The sequence below is a fragment of the Podarcis cretensis genome (assembly GCF_951804945.1).
Source record: "Podarcis cretensis genome assembly, chromosome: 3".
NCBI lineage: Eukaryota > Metazoa > Chordata > Lepidosauria > Squamata > Lacertidae > Podarcis > Podarcis cretensis.
In genome coordinates, this window is record NC_137172.1 from 97,759,444 (window position 1) to 97,775,249 (window position 15,806).

The following is a 15,806-nucleotide window of genomic DNA, read 5'->3' on the forward strand; positions in this document are numbered from 1 at the left end:
AGGGAAGTTTTTAATATGTGACATTTTAGTGTATTTTTCATCTTTGTTGGAAGCCGCCCAGAGTGGCTGGGGAAACCCAGCCAGATGGGCGGGGTACAAATAATAAATTATTATTATTATATTATTATTATCTGTCCCTCCCTCTCTCTCCTGTCTCACAGAGTTTCTGTGAGGATAAAGTGGAGGGAGAAACATGCACACTTTGAGTTCCTTGGAGAATAGTTGGGATGTAGAATGAAGGAATGAAAAATGAAGGAATGGAAGCAGCAGGAACCACACCAAGGAAAGTACATGTAAGATCTAAGTTGGCCGCCGTCTCCTGATACTGATTACAAAAAGAGGAAAGGGAAGAGAAAATGTGGTCTTACTCCAGATTTGTAGTCCCTTCTACCCATCCACCGCTTTAAACTTAACATCACATTGATTTTAAAATGTCAAACATGTTCAAGCAACGTTTAGATTGTTAACAGCAATAACTCACCGAATCACCTAATAGGCTCATTGAAAAATACTTCCACATTATAGGAATGGACAGATGGAGTACAAGTCTAGCGTGTAGATGCTCTTCCAGGTAACATTTGTTGGCTTTTAAATGTACAGCACCAGAAGCAGCAGCAGCAACTCATGCATGAATTTTATCACTTTGCTAATTTCCCCATCAGTCACGGTAGATATTGATTGTCCCCATTTAGAGATGCACACAGCATCTCCAAATGAAAAGTTATTTATACACGCAGCATGGCATTTCATTCCTTAAATAGACAATCAATGAGTGCTCTTCTAAATGGCATATTCTGAATGTGATAACAAAACTCCAAAACTCAATAAATTGCTGCTTGAAAGCTATTTGGCTCTGTAAATATTACAAGATTGGAAAATGTGTGTGTGTGCGCGCGCTGTGATCTTCTTGGAAAGCAAGATCTGGGATGTTTTTATGAAAATAGTAGCCCCATGTGGCACCATGTTAGGAACTGTGAGACTGAGAAAATTCTTAAGTGGTAAAATTACCCTAAACCTGTTCCTTTGCTTAGAGGCAAAGGTCCTGTTTTCATAAGGCTCATATCCAGAATAGACAAATTTCCCCAATGGTTAGGCTCCGGGGACCCTTCACTGCCTCTTCTTGATAGCAACAATATAAGAATAAGAATTAGTTCACTAGCAGTCCTAAAGAGATCTCAAAAAACTATATACTAAGGGTGTGCAAGGGCACCAATACTCAACTTGTATCTGTATCTGTAATTATCACCATCATCAGATGTTTCTGAATGCTCTGCTCACTTCAGTCTGTGACTCAGGTTCTGATCCACTCTGTTTAAAATAAAGCTTTGAGTTCCCCATTCTCTCTTGTGGGAAAACCTTTTGGCAGAAGCAGAAGCTGATAAAATTAGCTGCCATAAGAGTTCCTCCATAAATTAGCAAAGTGTGAGTTGCTTCTTCTTCTTGTGCTATACATTTAAAGGCAGGCAAATGTTACCTTGAAGAGGTATACATGCTAGACATGTATTCTCCAGAGTCGATTAAACAGGTCCAAGGGCTTTTGTGCGGAAAGTTAAAGGGATCCATTTTTCTCTGTAATATATATTAGGACAATACATTTATCAGGCCAACTAAAATTCCAAAATCCATAATCATTTTATTTGGGGCCGGAGGTTGAGAGGTAGCCTGTATTCTTGCTTGTACGTTAAAAAGAAAACCAAAACCCACTAGCCGCTTCACATGGGTTGACTTCGCTTTTCAGACACCTTTTTGTACTCGAAGGAGACATTCTCCAATATGCATTACAAGGTGAAGCTGCCCTCAATGCTGCCTGAAGCATTCTTGTGGAAAAGCTCCTAGGAATATTTTTTCAAGCAGAGCAGCGGGTGATATTTTTTTAAAAAAAGTTAAATGAGGATTTTAATGTATCTGCTGCTCTCCTTTAACAACAACAAAATTATCTAGCGTTCTTCGGTGCCCCACAGGCAGTACCGTATTTGGACAGTCTCACATCTTGCAAAGCCTATCTACCTAGACTAGAGAAACACAGAAACACGGAAAAAGCACAAAGTCTACAGAAAAGTTGTTGTTTAGTCATTAGGTCATGTCCGACTCTTCGTGACCCCATGAACCACAGCACGCCAGGCACTTCTGTCTTCCACTGCCTCCCACAGTTTGGTCAAACTCATGCTGGTAGCTTTGAGAACAGTGTCCAACCATCTCGTCCTCTGTCGTCCCCTTCTCCTTGTGTCCTCCATCTTTCCCAACATCAGGGTCTTCTCTTCTCATGAGGTGGCCAAAGTATTGGAGCCTCAGCTTCAGGATCTGTCCTTCCGGTAAGCACTCGGGGCTGCTTTCCTTAAGAATGGATAGGTTTGATCTTCTTGCAGTCCATGGGACTCTCAAGAGTCTCCTCCAGCACCATAATTCAAAAGCATCAATTCTTTGGCGATCAGCCTTCTGTATGGTCCAGCTCTCACTACACAAAAGTAGACAGTACATAAAAGCAGGAATGTGGTAACACTAGAGTGTTGGAAGGGGAGGGGCTTGATCCAACTTGGGGCACATGGTGGTTAGTCTCGGGGTCTGGATTCAACTAAGCAGATGTGCTAGTGAGAGTCCTGCGCAATGAGTCCTTCTAGTGGACTTTTTCCTCTCTCCTCCCCTTGCACCTTTTAAATAGGCTCTGGGGGGCCGAACATGGAGAGGAGAGAGACAATCACTCTGTCAGACAAGCTGAAATGCTTGCTCTGACAGAATGATTGGAAAAGTGTGACACTGAATTCCTCTCAGGAATGGGTAAGATCACCCCAAATCACCCTGATTTACTTCAGATTTTGACCCCAGCACAGAGCAGTAGTGCACTATATATTATGATGGTTCCATACATCTGGGATTTGTCCAATACACTACTATAATAAATGAGCACCTCTAGGCCTAAATCAACCATTTTCCAATTAGGAAAATGAACTTTAATGGGTTTTGATATAAGCCACATGGCTTGCCACTCGTTTTTCTGGCAAAGTCCCCCCCCCCAAGTCAGCAACACATGAAACTACATCCCACAAGGAGATGTAAAGCTATATTGTGACACACACAGTGGGCCCCCCCCCTAAAGAAAGGTGCCAGTACTCACCATGAAGTTGTCACCCCCAGCACTGACACCATTTAGGGGTTGCGGCCTCCCTAGGCAAGAAAACGGTTCACAAGGCAGAGGTTACTCCAGAATAAACCTGATAGCAGGAAAGGAAACAGCCAGGAAGCAGGGCAAAACTATTAAAGTGGTAGGGCATTTGTAGGAAGGTTAAAAATGACCACTTCTCTGAGAAAAGAAGAGCTGGCAAAGACTGGACATGCATCTGACCCCTTAAATGGGGTGGGGGATAGGATTGGAGAGTGACTTCTGCCACCTCCCCACTTCCCATCCTGGGACAGTAAACTTTCAAGACCCCCAAGCTCTTGTATCCATCCCTATTATTGATCTGGAAGGAGAAGAGAGTGAGAGAGTACGTGACTGGAAATGGGAAGCTTCCAAGTTTGGGGCTGACGGAACTTCATGGCTTCTTTTTTCCCTTTTGTGCTTCTTAGCTGAGAATTATGGTTGTTGTTTGAATAAATAAACAGGTGCTGGTATTGCCAGAAAAGAAGCACCCATATATATATTCTTATACAGTGGTACCTCAGGTTACATACGCTTCAGGTTACATACGCTTCAGGTTACAGACTCCACTAACCCAGAAATATTACCTCAGGTTAAGAACTTTGCTTCAGGATGAGAACAGAAATCGTGCTCTGGAGGTGCGGCGGCAGCAGGAGCCCCATTAGCTAAAGTAGTGCTTCAGGTTAAGAACAGTTTCAGGTTAAGAACGGACCTCCGGAACGAATTAAGCTGAATTTACTTCACTGTGTTCTACTCAGATGTCCCCTTTCCTTTTCATGTGGGTTGGGCTCCAGGATTTTTCCCCCAGAATGATTAGCATTGGCATGAGTAAAAGCCAGCTCTGGATGGCACTGGCAGTCTAGGGGCTGACACACACATCCCAATCCCTGGACCAGTTTTGTAGCTATGTGTTTCGTAGGAGGCATTTGGCTTGATGAGGTTCACAGGCTGTTCAGGACAAACTGCTGGGTGTTCAGACTGACTGGATATGGTTCTCTCCAATGAATGAGCTATTATGTAAGGGCTTGTTATTAGGGAACACGACAAAGAGTCTTGTGGACCTTTAAAAACTAACAGATTTATTGTAGCAGAAGCTGTCACTGTCTAGTGTCTGCTTCATCAGATCCATGACATGTTATCTTCAGTTGGCGGGTATTTCAGGCTAGGTGGGTTCCACAGCCTTCCTTTCGCACGTACAGTCTGCTCTTCTGTGCTGAGCTCTCCTCTACAGCTGTTTCAGAATAATGTATTTTGGAATGACATAATTCATTGCCCCAGTTCAGGCCTATATAAGTAGAATCAAACTTCTTACTCTATTTGTTTAGGCTTGAATTGAGACAATTGTTTCCAGCCCCTCTAAATGTGTTATTTAACAAAGCAAAACTGGAATGCTAAGTGCTGTCACCAACAACTGCAGCTTCAAATGGTTATTTTGTTTACTGTAAGTTTTACATAGAGCCATTTTGTATATTGTTGTAAACCATGGGTTCAGATCATGGTTGGTTGGGAGCAGAACAAGCCATAATGCTAAGCCAAGAATTGTGACTTCTTGCTTCCATTCTTGATAGGAAATGAGCAAAGTAGGAGTCATCTGCATGTTCACTTTGGTCTAGGTAATAAAATGGCAGTCAAATGCAAAGAGGACAATTCTATGGCCTTGCTCACAAATCATGGTAAGTCATGGTTAATGGTTTCACATCATGGTAAGCCAAACTATGGCTTCCCAGGACCACTTGAATGTCCTGACTCTTGGAAAGGAGCCTGCACCATTTTGCTCCTTCTTGTTCCTTCTAGGACAGGATGGCACAGCAGCTAAGCCAAGCTTGCCTTATTGTGTTGTCTGAACCCAGGATAGCAGTTATGGTCTCTCTTCCTTGACCGTGATTTGTACACTTAGCTGCCATACTGCACAGTGCTAAAAGTGCTGGAGGGGAACAAAGTGGGTACAAGCTCCTCTCAAGGAGTCAGCATGTTTGTGCAGTCCTATGAAAGCAGGAGCTGCAAACCAGGCCAGTAAGCCATTAACCATGGCTTACCATGATGTGTGAACAAGGCCATAGAATTGTGGGCTTTTTGCATTTCATTGCCATTTAGCAATGAAGATAAGACTTCAGACATCTGAAGAAGCAGACTCTGGTCCACAATAGCTTATGCTACAATAAATCTGCTAGTCTTTAAGAGACCACAAGTCTCTGCCAATTTTTGCAACAGAAGGCCAACCTTCTATAAATGCCATTGAAGACTGTCTGTATTTTTCTTCTGCTGTTGGACATGGCCTAGTTGGGAAATATAATTTTGTTCAATAATCCACTAGGAAAATAAAATTGATAGAGATAGGGGTGGGTGATCGCTATTGTTCAGCCTAAGTTACCAGCACAGGAACGCCTTGCCAAGGTATTAGAAAATATGAATGCGAAATTTGCACGGTGCCGTATGAATAATAATTGAATATTTGATCTTCAGCGATTGACTGCTCAGCCTTGTGATTGCAAGGGAACAATTTAGGCACATTTCTTTGAACAGCGGATAGAGAAGCCGAGGTTTCAGTCTTGTATTTACACACGCAGACACACATGTGTGCACACCCCTTGTTTACGCATCTCTGTGTGCCAAGCGTATCTGTCACTTGCTTGTGCCCTGTAAGGAACTTATTGCAAACATTCTAGAAGCTGCACATGAAATTTTCATGCCTCCAGGTGCTCCATGGATTATTCATGAAGCTTTTGGTGCTGTCACCATGGGAGCCAATAGGCTACGGCGTATTTAGCATATTAATGCCTTTTTTTGATTTAGTGCACAAGCAGCTATACCATACCACCTGGAATGCAAGCGCAAACTGCCACTGATTCAAATAGCTATGCAACATGAAATAAGGGGTTGGGAATATTTTCTGGAGCTGTTGGGAGGAGGGCAATATACACACACAGGCATGAACTTCCATTCCCAAGCATCATCCTCCAAATGAAATGTGAGCTTCCTGAAGATTTGTTTTCATAATAATGCTTTCTTTTTATCTGCTGGGAGCTTGGGGCTCATTACACGGTCTGTCCTACTGCTGTAGCACATGGTCTGGAAAAAAAAATTTTTTTTAATAGGCAAGCCATGTGATTTGTCAGACATTACATCAGAATGATTTAATACACCAAGGGCAAGATTGTATGTCAGGTCCAGCTGCTATTACTGTTTCTTCAGCAGGTTCGCTGGAGAGGCTTCAGAAAGCTACTATGAGAAAACCATCAGCATTCATTTTGATGTGGTTCTTAAACAGAGGGAGCCGGAGCCGTGCGGCGGGACTCGCTTTGCCCATCGCTATGGCAATTTTCTCCTTAGCTCTTGTTCAGCAGCTGAAGGGGAGCTTTAAGTATTTCACTGAAGCTAAAATGTTGGAAACAAGAAAGGCAATGTTCCTAGAAGAAAAGAGGGTGGGGAGATGCAGAGGTTTCAAATTACACATATAAGGCCGTGTTAAACATTCATAGACTTAGTATTAACAATTCACTTTGATACGTGCGCATGCGGCACTCTAATCGAGCCCTTTCAAGATGGAATCAGGAGAATGTCTGCTTTTTTTCCAGGGGAAAAAGGAATGCAATGGTAAAATGAAGCAATGAAGGATAGGGAGGGCACAGCCAAGGGCTGAATAGGGGAGAGAGAAAAAGGATTCATGGTGGTTCCTCTCATCAGAGCCTTCTGCATCACTGAGGACTGGTGTCATGTAGTGGCAAAATGTGTGACTGGAAATCTCACCTCTACCATGAACAAACTGTTATGCTCAGAGTGTCTGGGATGATTAAAAGTAGAATTTGGATGCAGACAGAGCTTAATAGATAAAGGATTTAATGTTCTGGCTCCTGCCTTGCATCCAGCCAGACAATTTTTATTCTTCCCTTCAGAATTCCCCTTGTCCTTCCAGTCTAGTATAAGTCCCAGGAATGACTAGCCTGTGATTAACCCAGGGCATGTTGAAATCCTGGCTTGGATCCAGGAATGGATCTACAATTACACAAACTAGGTGGTCCCTAATGCTCTCTCATTTCAGCCTCGCTTCCCACCCTGCAATATGGGGATTATAACACCAAGCTACCATACGAAACAGTTGTAAGGATTACTAGTATAAACAATGTGCTTTCAACACATTGGAAACTACCCCAAATTTTTATTTGCGTTATGATTGTTATAGTTAAGAATAGATTCCTAAAATTGCAGGCCTGGAATACACTGCCACTTAATTCAAACACCCAGATCCTCTACAGTGAACTACTCTTAACATTCTGCCCTACAATGCACCACAAGAATAAAGGAGAAGCAAGCAAGGAAATTGCCTGCCTACCCCATAGGCACTTGCAAGTGGCAAGGAACAAGTGGGACTTGAAACAAATGTGTTGCCATGTATCCTCCTTCCTCAGAGAAGTTCTCAGAAGTGCCCCAACCAGCCACTACCTCTGAACAGGGCATACCACTCCCATTCCACCCTCCATTCCCTCCCCACCCCTAAGTAACACTCAAGACTCCATGAATATTGATCATGCTCAATCCTGGTTGGGTTGAGAGATTTTGGAGGTGGAGTTAAGTTTGCTTCATACTTCAGCAAACCTTGGGAATCTCCTGAGCTTACTGAGATTTCCCTCTCTCTGTGACCTGGTTCTGGCCCTAGTCCTTCCAGCATTCACCACACGTGTTCACAATAGTTTGCTGAATACATTAATCCTGGAGCGACGTGATCCAGTTGGCCAAGAAAGCAAGGTTCCCCAGAACAACGATCTGCCAAAATCAAATTACCACTGGAAAGGGTTTCGTGCCCCCAAATACCCTGTAAGTGGGAAAAATCTCCCCCCAAAACCAATATATCCATGGCTTTTAAAGCTCCTCCCCCCTCCCCTCGGAAATCCTGACAAAAGAACAGTGGCAAGGGAAATTGATGGATTATGTGGAACTGGCGAAATTGACATACAAACTGCTATACAAGGACAACTGTGGCTTTAAAGAAGAATGGGAACTTTTTACAAATTACTTAAAGAAACAACAAAATGAACTGGACTCCTTGGGAGGTTTTGAATAAACATACACAAATTTATTATTGTTAACATAATAGACAGATAAATTAAGGATCTTTACAAGTTCATAATATGCAGAGAAAAATATGTGTTGAAAAATCAGAGAGAGGAGCTGAGGGAATTCTTGGGGGGAGGGGGGAGGGTATTTCTTGGGGAGGGGGAAGGGGAAAAATGGGGCGAAAAATCAATATGATACGTTTTTGATATTTTTTATGATGAAATTCTTAATAAAAACTATTCATAAAATATAAAAATAAATCTCATCCCCACCCCCCACCCCCGCTATCATGAATACCATGAACTAAGATTGCCCTTGGACAAATAAGAGTACATCACAGATGCACCCTCTCCCATACATTGGATGGGACTTAACAAATGAGTCCTTTTAGTGGAAGCCCTGTGGAAAGACTTCTGCATGTCCAACAAGGCTTCCCCCTTTCCTTCCCTCACCCAGAGAAAATGGTTCAGGTGTGTGTGGAGAGAACCCCCAGAAGATCACTCAGGGGGAGAAGAAGGAAAAATGCTTGCCCTGATGGAATGATCACCTTAGGATGACACTGAATTCCTCCCTTTGTATTGAGATCCATCCACGTTAGCAGCAGCAGAAGAGACTGAACGTGCATGGTGCTTCTGACTGGAAGCTCTCTGGAAGCTTAAAACTTGCAGTCTTAAACATTTTTGTACTATCCCAGCCTGGAGAGTTTTAAGGAGCCGTGGTTTGTGCTGAAGGAAGGTGCTGAATGTGGTAATTATTCTTTACAGAGTTGCACAGAAGTTGCCCCGAGTCGTTTGACCCTTTTTAATAGTTCTCTTTTCTCCTAGAAAAACCACGCAACACTTGCTTTCAAAGTTTAAAAGCAACATACGACTTTTGCTTACTGTACTTGCTCATGTCAGATTGAATGTAGAAGAGCGGCAGGCGATGCTCAACATTACTGAAACATATTTACATAAATTTGTATCAGAGACTGATGGATATTTACAGACTGGCTCTGAGGCAGGCAGCAGCATAACACAACACACTTGCGGCTGTCACAGTTAAAACTCTCACACACAGTTGATATCTGAACTAACTAGGGGGAAACTGCCTCAGTGTACACAGCATACGACATCGCAAGATTCCACACTACAGCATTAACCCCTTGCATAGTACAGTGGTACCTTGGGTTACATAAGCTTCAGGTTACATACGCTTCAGGTTATAGACTCCGCTAACCCAGAAATAGTACCTCGGGTTAAGAACTTTGCTTCAGGTTGAGAACAGAAATCGTGCTCCGGCAGCGTGGTGCTTCAGTGCTGAAGTGGTGCTTCAGGTTAAGAACAGTTTCAGGTTAAGAACGGACCTCCTTAACTCAAGGTACCACTGTATTTTGGATGCACCATTCCCACAATGCCGGATAAAAACCTCCTTTCAGGTGAACAAGGAGATTGTTTCCAGGTTGAAGCATATTCAGCACACATTCAGGAAATGAGTAAAAATAGACAAGACTGACTACTATCCCAATGTTCTCCATTCCAGTGCCCTCCAGATGTTTCAAACTGCAATGCCCATCAACCTGACTCAGACTGCTGTATCCTATGCCCACCAATAAATTACATATGTCAGATGTTTCATTTAGCACTTCCTGATCTACCCCTCTTGAACTGTATTCTTTTTTCCCCTGTTTTGGTCCACAAGGCCCCACATGGAAATTGTGGCACCACAGATACAGCAAACATTTCAGTCAGTTCCATTCTTTGATTGCAGTTATTATGAATGGTTTGCAACACCGAAGAATTAAACTCTAGCAGAGTCCCTTTCCAGAGGGGGAAACTGGATAGTTAATATTTTTTAAAGGAAAAAGAGTGATCTTGGCAATTACAGTCAGGTTAGGCTAATATTGATCCTTGGGTAATGGAAAAGTTAACATGAGACCAATTAACTAGGTTTTAAATTGACAAATGCATGCCTACTGCAAGGATTTGTTAAGGCTGTTGAAAAATGCTGGAAAAATGGTATGTATGTTGATAGAAATTACACATGTCCTTCAGAAACATTTAGCGATTAAAGGTGCAATCCAAAATATAATTACTCTCATCTAGTGTTTTCCTGAAAAGCAGTTATAATGTGCAAACCACCAGTGACAAATCTCAGCAGCATTTTGTGTGGCACTAAAATTTGGTGCCCCCTACCTCTCCTGCTGGAGGAGACTCTTGAGAGTCCCATGGACTGCAAGAAGATCAAACCTATCCATTCTTAAGGAAATCAGCCCTGAGTGCTCACAGGAAGGACAGATCCTGAAGCTGAGGCTCCAATACTATGGCTACCTCATGAGAAGAGAAGACTTCCTGGAAAAGACCCTGATGTTGGGAAAGATGGAGGGCACAAGGAGAAGGGGACGACAGAGGACGAGATGGTTGGACAGTGTTCTTGAAGCTACTAACATGAATTTGACCAAACTGCAGGAGGCAGTAGAAGACAGGAGTGTTTGGCATGCTCTGGTCCATGGGGTCACGAAGAGTCGGACACGACTAAACAACTAAACAAACCTCTCCCACTCCATTCTACAGCATTGTTGTGGTACAAACCCTGCAGAGTTGCGCCGTGTGGCTGAATCAGTTGTTCTATCCTGAAACCAGCTCTGAAACCACCTCCTCCTCCTCACATGGGCTTCTTCTTTTAAATCACTGGACAGCTCTCCACAGATATACTTGACTGGTGTCAGAGCCTACACTAATGGCTCGGAGGCAGTGTACCTGAAGGATTGCCTTCTCCCTTGAGATCTTCATCAGACGTCCTCCAGGTCCCACACTTAAAGAGGTGAGGTGAATGGCTACAAAAGAGTAGGCCGTTCTTTGCGGAGGTGCTTCTATTAGGGAATGCCCTCCCCAATAATGTATTACATTAAGATATTTTCTGCCCCGGGAGAAGAACTTTTTCTTCTCCCAGACTTTCAGAACTATGCCTAAGCCCTTGAAACAGATGGTTTTTTCTGGGTTTGTAAATACAATTTCATGATTTTTGTGCCACAGGTGCAGGCTTTTAAGTGGGTAGATGAACTGATTTCAACATCTGAACCCTTTTTATTGTTGTATATGTTATTCTCTCTCTCTCTCTCTCTCTCTATGTATATATATATATATATAAAATCGAACACATTTCGTGGCTGGAGAACTGTGGTGGAGAAGGACGTCTCCTGAAGAATAGCTGTAGGTAGGTTCCCATTGAAATGCCATGGCTAGTTAAGAGAATAGCAATAATGACCATAGGAACTTAAATAAAGTGAAATGAAAGATTTGGCTGTGTTTTGCTCACCTAGAAATCCTATTGGGGGGGGGGAGAACGGGGGGAGCCAAACTGTTGACAGCAGTGCAAACTACCCAGAACAGAAACAGCTAGCAATGTAGAAACTAAATAGAATGTGCTCAGTGAAAGAAATACTTGTATATAAAATGTACACGCAGTCACAAAAATACCGTGAGGCCAAAAAAAAAAAAAAAATGTTGACAGCAGGACTGGTGCTCTAAAAACAAGCAGCTGGCAATTTACAAAGTTAATAGAATAGGCGAGAGAAGGAAAGAAAGAACTGGATACAGAAGGACTTGGTAGAGAACCAGTAGCAAGGGAAAATATTAAAGATTCTTCATAGATTGCTCTTCACCTCAACCCAGAAATGGGTGGGAACAGGTATTGGAGAAGAACAACAAACAAGGAGCAAAACAAGACAGTCTCCAATTCATATTAGACCACTGAGAACTGGAGCGGAGGTGGCATAAGACATATAGAAAAAGATAGTAAATGGAAATCAAAAGGGTGTAACTCTCTCTCTCACACACGGCTGGATCCAGACTACCTGTGGATGAAACTAATTGTGGGGTGCTCTGCTGGAGGGACGTGGGTGGCGCTGTAGGTTAAACCACAGAGCCTAGAACTTGCCGATCAGAAGGTCGGCAGTTCGAATCCCCGCAATGGGGTGAGCTCCCGTTGCTCGGTCCCTGCTCCTGCCAACCTAGCAGTTCAAAAGCACATCAAAGTGCAAGTAGATAAATAGGTACCGCTCTGGTGGGAAGGTAAACGGTGTTTCTGTGCGCTGCTCTGGTTCGCCAGAAGCGGCTTAGTCATGCTGGCCACATGACCCGGAAGCTGTACGCTGGCTCCCTAAAGTGAGATGAGCACCGCAACCCCAGAGTTGGTCACGACTGGACCTAATGGTCAGGAGTCCCTTTACCTTTACCTGCTGGAGGTGAATGTTTATTTAACGAATTCCCCCTTCCCCACTTCAAATTTGAGGATCCTTTGGAAAAGTGTGGTGGGCAACAACCCTGGTTTGATGGGACAAGCTCATGGATCTGCACTGCTGGCACCAGAATCCCAACAGTTTACCCGGATAGGGATAAGGATGGCAGCGAGGGGAGAGCTGCAAGGATACACAGTGGGAGTGCTGGTTTGGCTATGTGGGCATGTCTGCCTACCCCTCCTGCCCCATCCAGGTAAACTGTAATGGCACTGGTGTTGAGAGACCAACCTCACAACTCTGCTCCATCATGCTGGGCACTGCTGGTGCTGGGGACTATAGGAGGAAGGGGGGAATTGGTGGAAAGCCTGCTTCTCCTTCTCCTGAGACCCAGGAGTTTCTGCTGAATCCTGTCCCCTCCAGAAGGAGCTCTTTCATTCACAAAAGGGCAAGTTTGGATCCAACCCAAGATAAATCAAGAAGGACATTTTTGATTAATCGACGCGAATAAAAGTTTAAAGGCAGTCTTTGAGATCAAAAGGACGCTATGTTTAATTTATACGTAAAATAAAGAAATGGGATGTAACGAAACAAGCAAAAAGAAAGGGGGGGGGCAGAGAGTCAGAGCTAAATATCCAAACCTCAAAGTTTTTGCATGCTTACACTTGTTTTAATTTATTCGCCATCCATACTGAGTCAATACTGTTTGACTTAAGCATTCATAAAACCTGAGACAGCTACATCAAAGTAATATCAATCTAATTCCCTTGAAGACATCTGGGAAAACAATCATGTTAGATAATCTTTGGAGAAAAATGCAAACGTGTGTTTGCGGGGGTGGGGAATCCATCCTGTAGTATAGCCACATGCTTGCTGTAGCTTCTTGCAAATGAATGACACAGACACCCCTTTCCCTCCTCTCCTGCAAATATAAAATGCCCTTTTCTAGAAACAATAACACTAATGCAGATTTTTAGTGTGAAATATAAATTAGAGCTTGGAAAAAGGTTGCTGTTGCATCACACGCTCTGCCCCAAGGCAAACTTACCTGAAAGTAAGGCTCATTGAATTCTTCTTTTTTTCTTCTTTTCTTTTCTTGTTTTTTTTTGTTTAATTGATACAGCAAGAAAAAAAAAGAGAAAACACAGATACAGAATAACACACAGGAATAACAATAAACACAAAATTTTCTTAACAAACAATAAAACATAAGTTGGTATTGACACTATAGACCTGACCTCCCATTTATTCTTTATTTCAATTTCATATTACTTATTGCCAATACACACTTTTATCATAATTTAACTTTTTCTTAATATATCTTAACTCTTATGTCTAACTTGCAACTATTACTGAAGTTCCTCGAATGCTGCAATCCAATGGAACTTAGTGCACCAAAGCCAAAGAGTGGCTTCTCATTCAAGTTGCAATCTTCCAATAATTGCCCTCCCCCCTCTGAATTGTATCAAAGATCACGAACCAAAATCTTTTGCGTGGAGTCAGGGTCAATTTTGATGTAGGAAATTCTTCTCAACTCTCCATATAATGTTCCTTGCTATTAAGTGGCAAGAAGGGAACAGCAATGGGGTTATAAAAAGGGTCGCGGAGTTGGTTTGTTTTTGCATCCTTATGTTATATAAAAAAGACTCCCAATATAAAATGCAATGTATTTATGCGCTCTTGTTGGAAGCCCGGCACAACAATGCCATTGAGAGGTTTCCTCAAGTTAATATGGCATGGAATTGGGTTCAGGGGTTTAACAAGTATGATCAGAATTGCTCTGTTAGGAAAGTACTGGTAACATGCAGTACCAGCCAAGATGGTCAGCTCAGGGATTTAATTTAAGAATTCATGCATTCAAGACCTTGGTGTTTTAGCAATAGACTGGAAGGTACAAGCCATAGGAGCCAACTCCTAGGGGCCAAGGTCCCTTCGACCTCCCCAATAAAATATGTGAGGGGCTGACCCACCCAAAGTTGATGGGCATTGCCAGTCAAATGCTGCGTCTTGTGATCGATTATGCGGGCAATATTTTATTCAAGTTGGGACCCTTGGTACTAGCTGTTAATAATAAGGAAAGTTCAGCTCTCCTAACCCTCATCCTTCCTTCACTCCCTTCATTTTTCCTTACATAGTGCCAGTATGAATTTTTGGCTCAATTTTGCATGCATTTCGGAGAGAGTGAGTCTCGGTTTTCTGATATTATTTTACTCCAGATCACCCCAGACTTCCAAGGTGATTTGGGATGAGCTGCTCTGCCTCAGAGAATTGCAAAGCTACCCTGACCCACCCTGCGCATGGCACAAATAGAGCTGAATCAACCCAATTCGGTTCAAGATTTGGCCAAGTTGATCACATGGTCCTCATTCAGTATATTAATTTCTCTAGCCCAGGATGATGAATTAAACTATAAGCCAAGCACCATTTATCTCCAGCTTGGAATGTTAAACAAAGTTCTGAGTATGTGCTCCCAGTGTTCAGCAGCTTAGGCACCAGAAGTTACTTAATATCATTAAACACTTACTCCTGGTGGGTCTGTCATTGATTGCTATGAAATACGTGGCCGGACTGCCCATCCATGCAAAGGCAGATGTGGAACATTACAAAGAAAAGTCCATCTTTTGCAAGTGCTGCTCCTTAAAGTTGTTGTGTTTGACACTGGGATTCGCAAGGACATACAGTGGTACCTCGGGTTACATATGCTTCAGACTCCGCTAACCCAGAAATACTACCTCGGGTTAAGAACTTTGCTTCAGGATGAGAACAAAAATCCTGCTCTGGCGGCACAGTGGCAGCAGCAGGAGGCCCCATTAGCTAAAGTGGTGCTTCAGGTTAAGAACGGACCTCCAGAACAAATTTATTATTTAACCCGAGGTACCACTGTACATGGAACACAAAAAGCTTCTATTTGGACATTACGTTTATAAAAAAAAACTGATTTATTTGTACATACGTGGAACACAAAAAGCTTCTATTATCTATTTGGACATTACGTATATAAGAACTGATCTATTTGTATTTCCTGTTCTAAATGTTGGATCTTTAATTGCTTCTACTCAATTAGATAATGTGAAAAGAGTTATGTTTATATGATGTATAAAGAATTCATATAGTTAAACACAGCCAGTTACATTGTGGGTATATTTGGGGGTTGTCTTTCAGCCATATCCAAAGCCCTCTCTCATTTTCTGGTGCCTTTGGTTTGGTGGTGGTGAAGGCAATAGCAAAGAGGCAAACCTTTTCTTGCAGCTCTGCACCATAGTTGGTGTTACGAGGTAGACACAGGAGAAGCAAAATCAAAATGCAATCCTGAGGAGAAAATACCATATTTATGTGGCGTGTATGTGCCAACATTAGGAACTGGGGGGGGGGGGGGACTCAGAAAACAGATGATTCTGTTGG

General features: G+C 42.7%; 1 long non-coding RNA gene across 1 annotated transcript; it reads right to left on the reverse strand.

Annotated features, from left to right (window-relative positions):
* Window positions 1-307: 307 nt before the first annotated feature.
* LOC307212794 lies at window positions 308-13,479 on the reverse strand. Its single transcript, XR_013837223.1, has 3 exons — window positions 13,453-13,479; window positions 3,113-3,209; window positions 308-325 (listed from the first exon to the last, which is right to left on the reverse strand). It is a non-coding gene; the product is annotated as an uncharacterized lncRNA (long non-coding RNA).
* Between the last annotated feature and the right edge of the window lie 2,327 nt (window positions 13,480-15,806).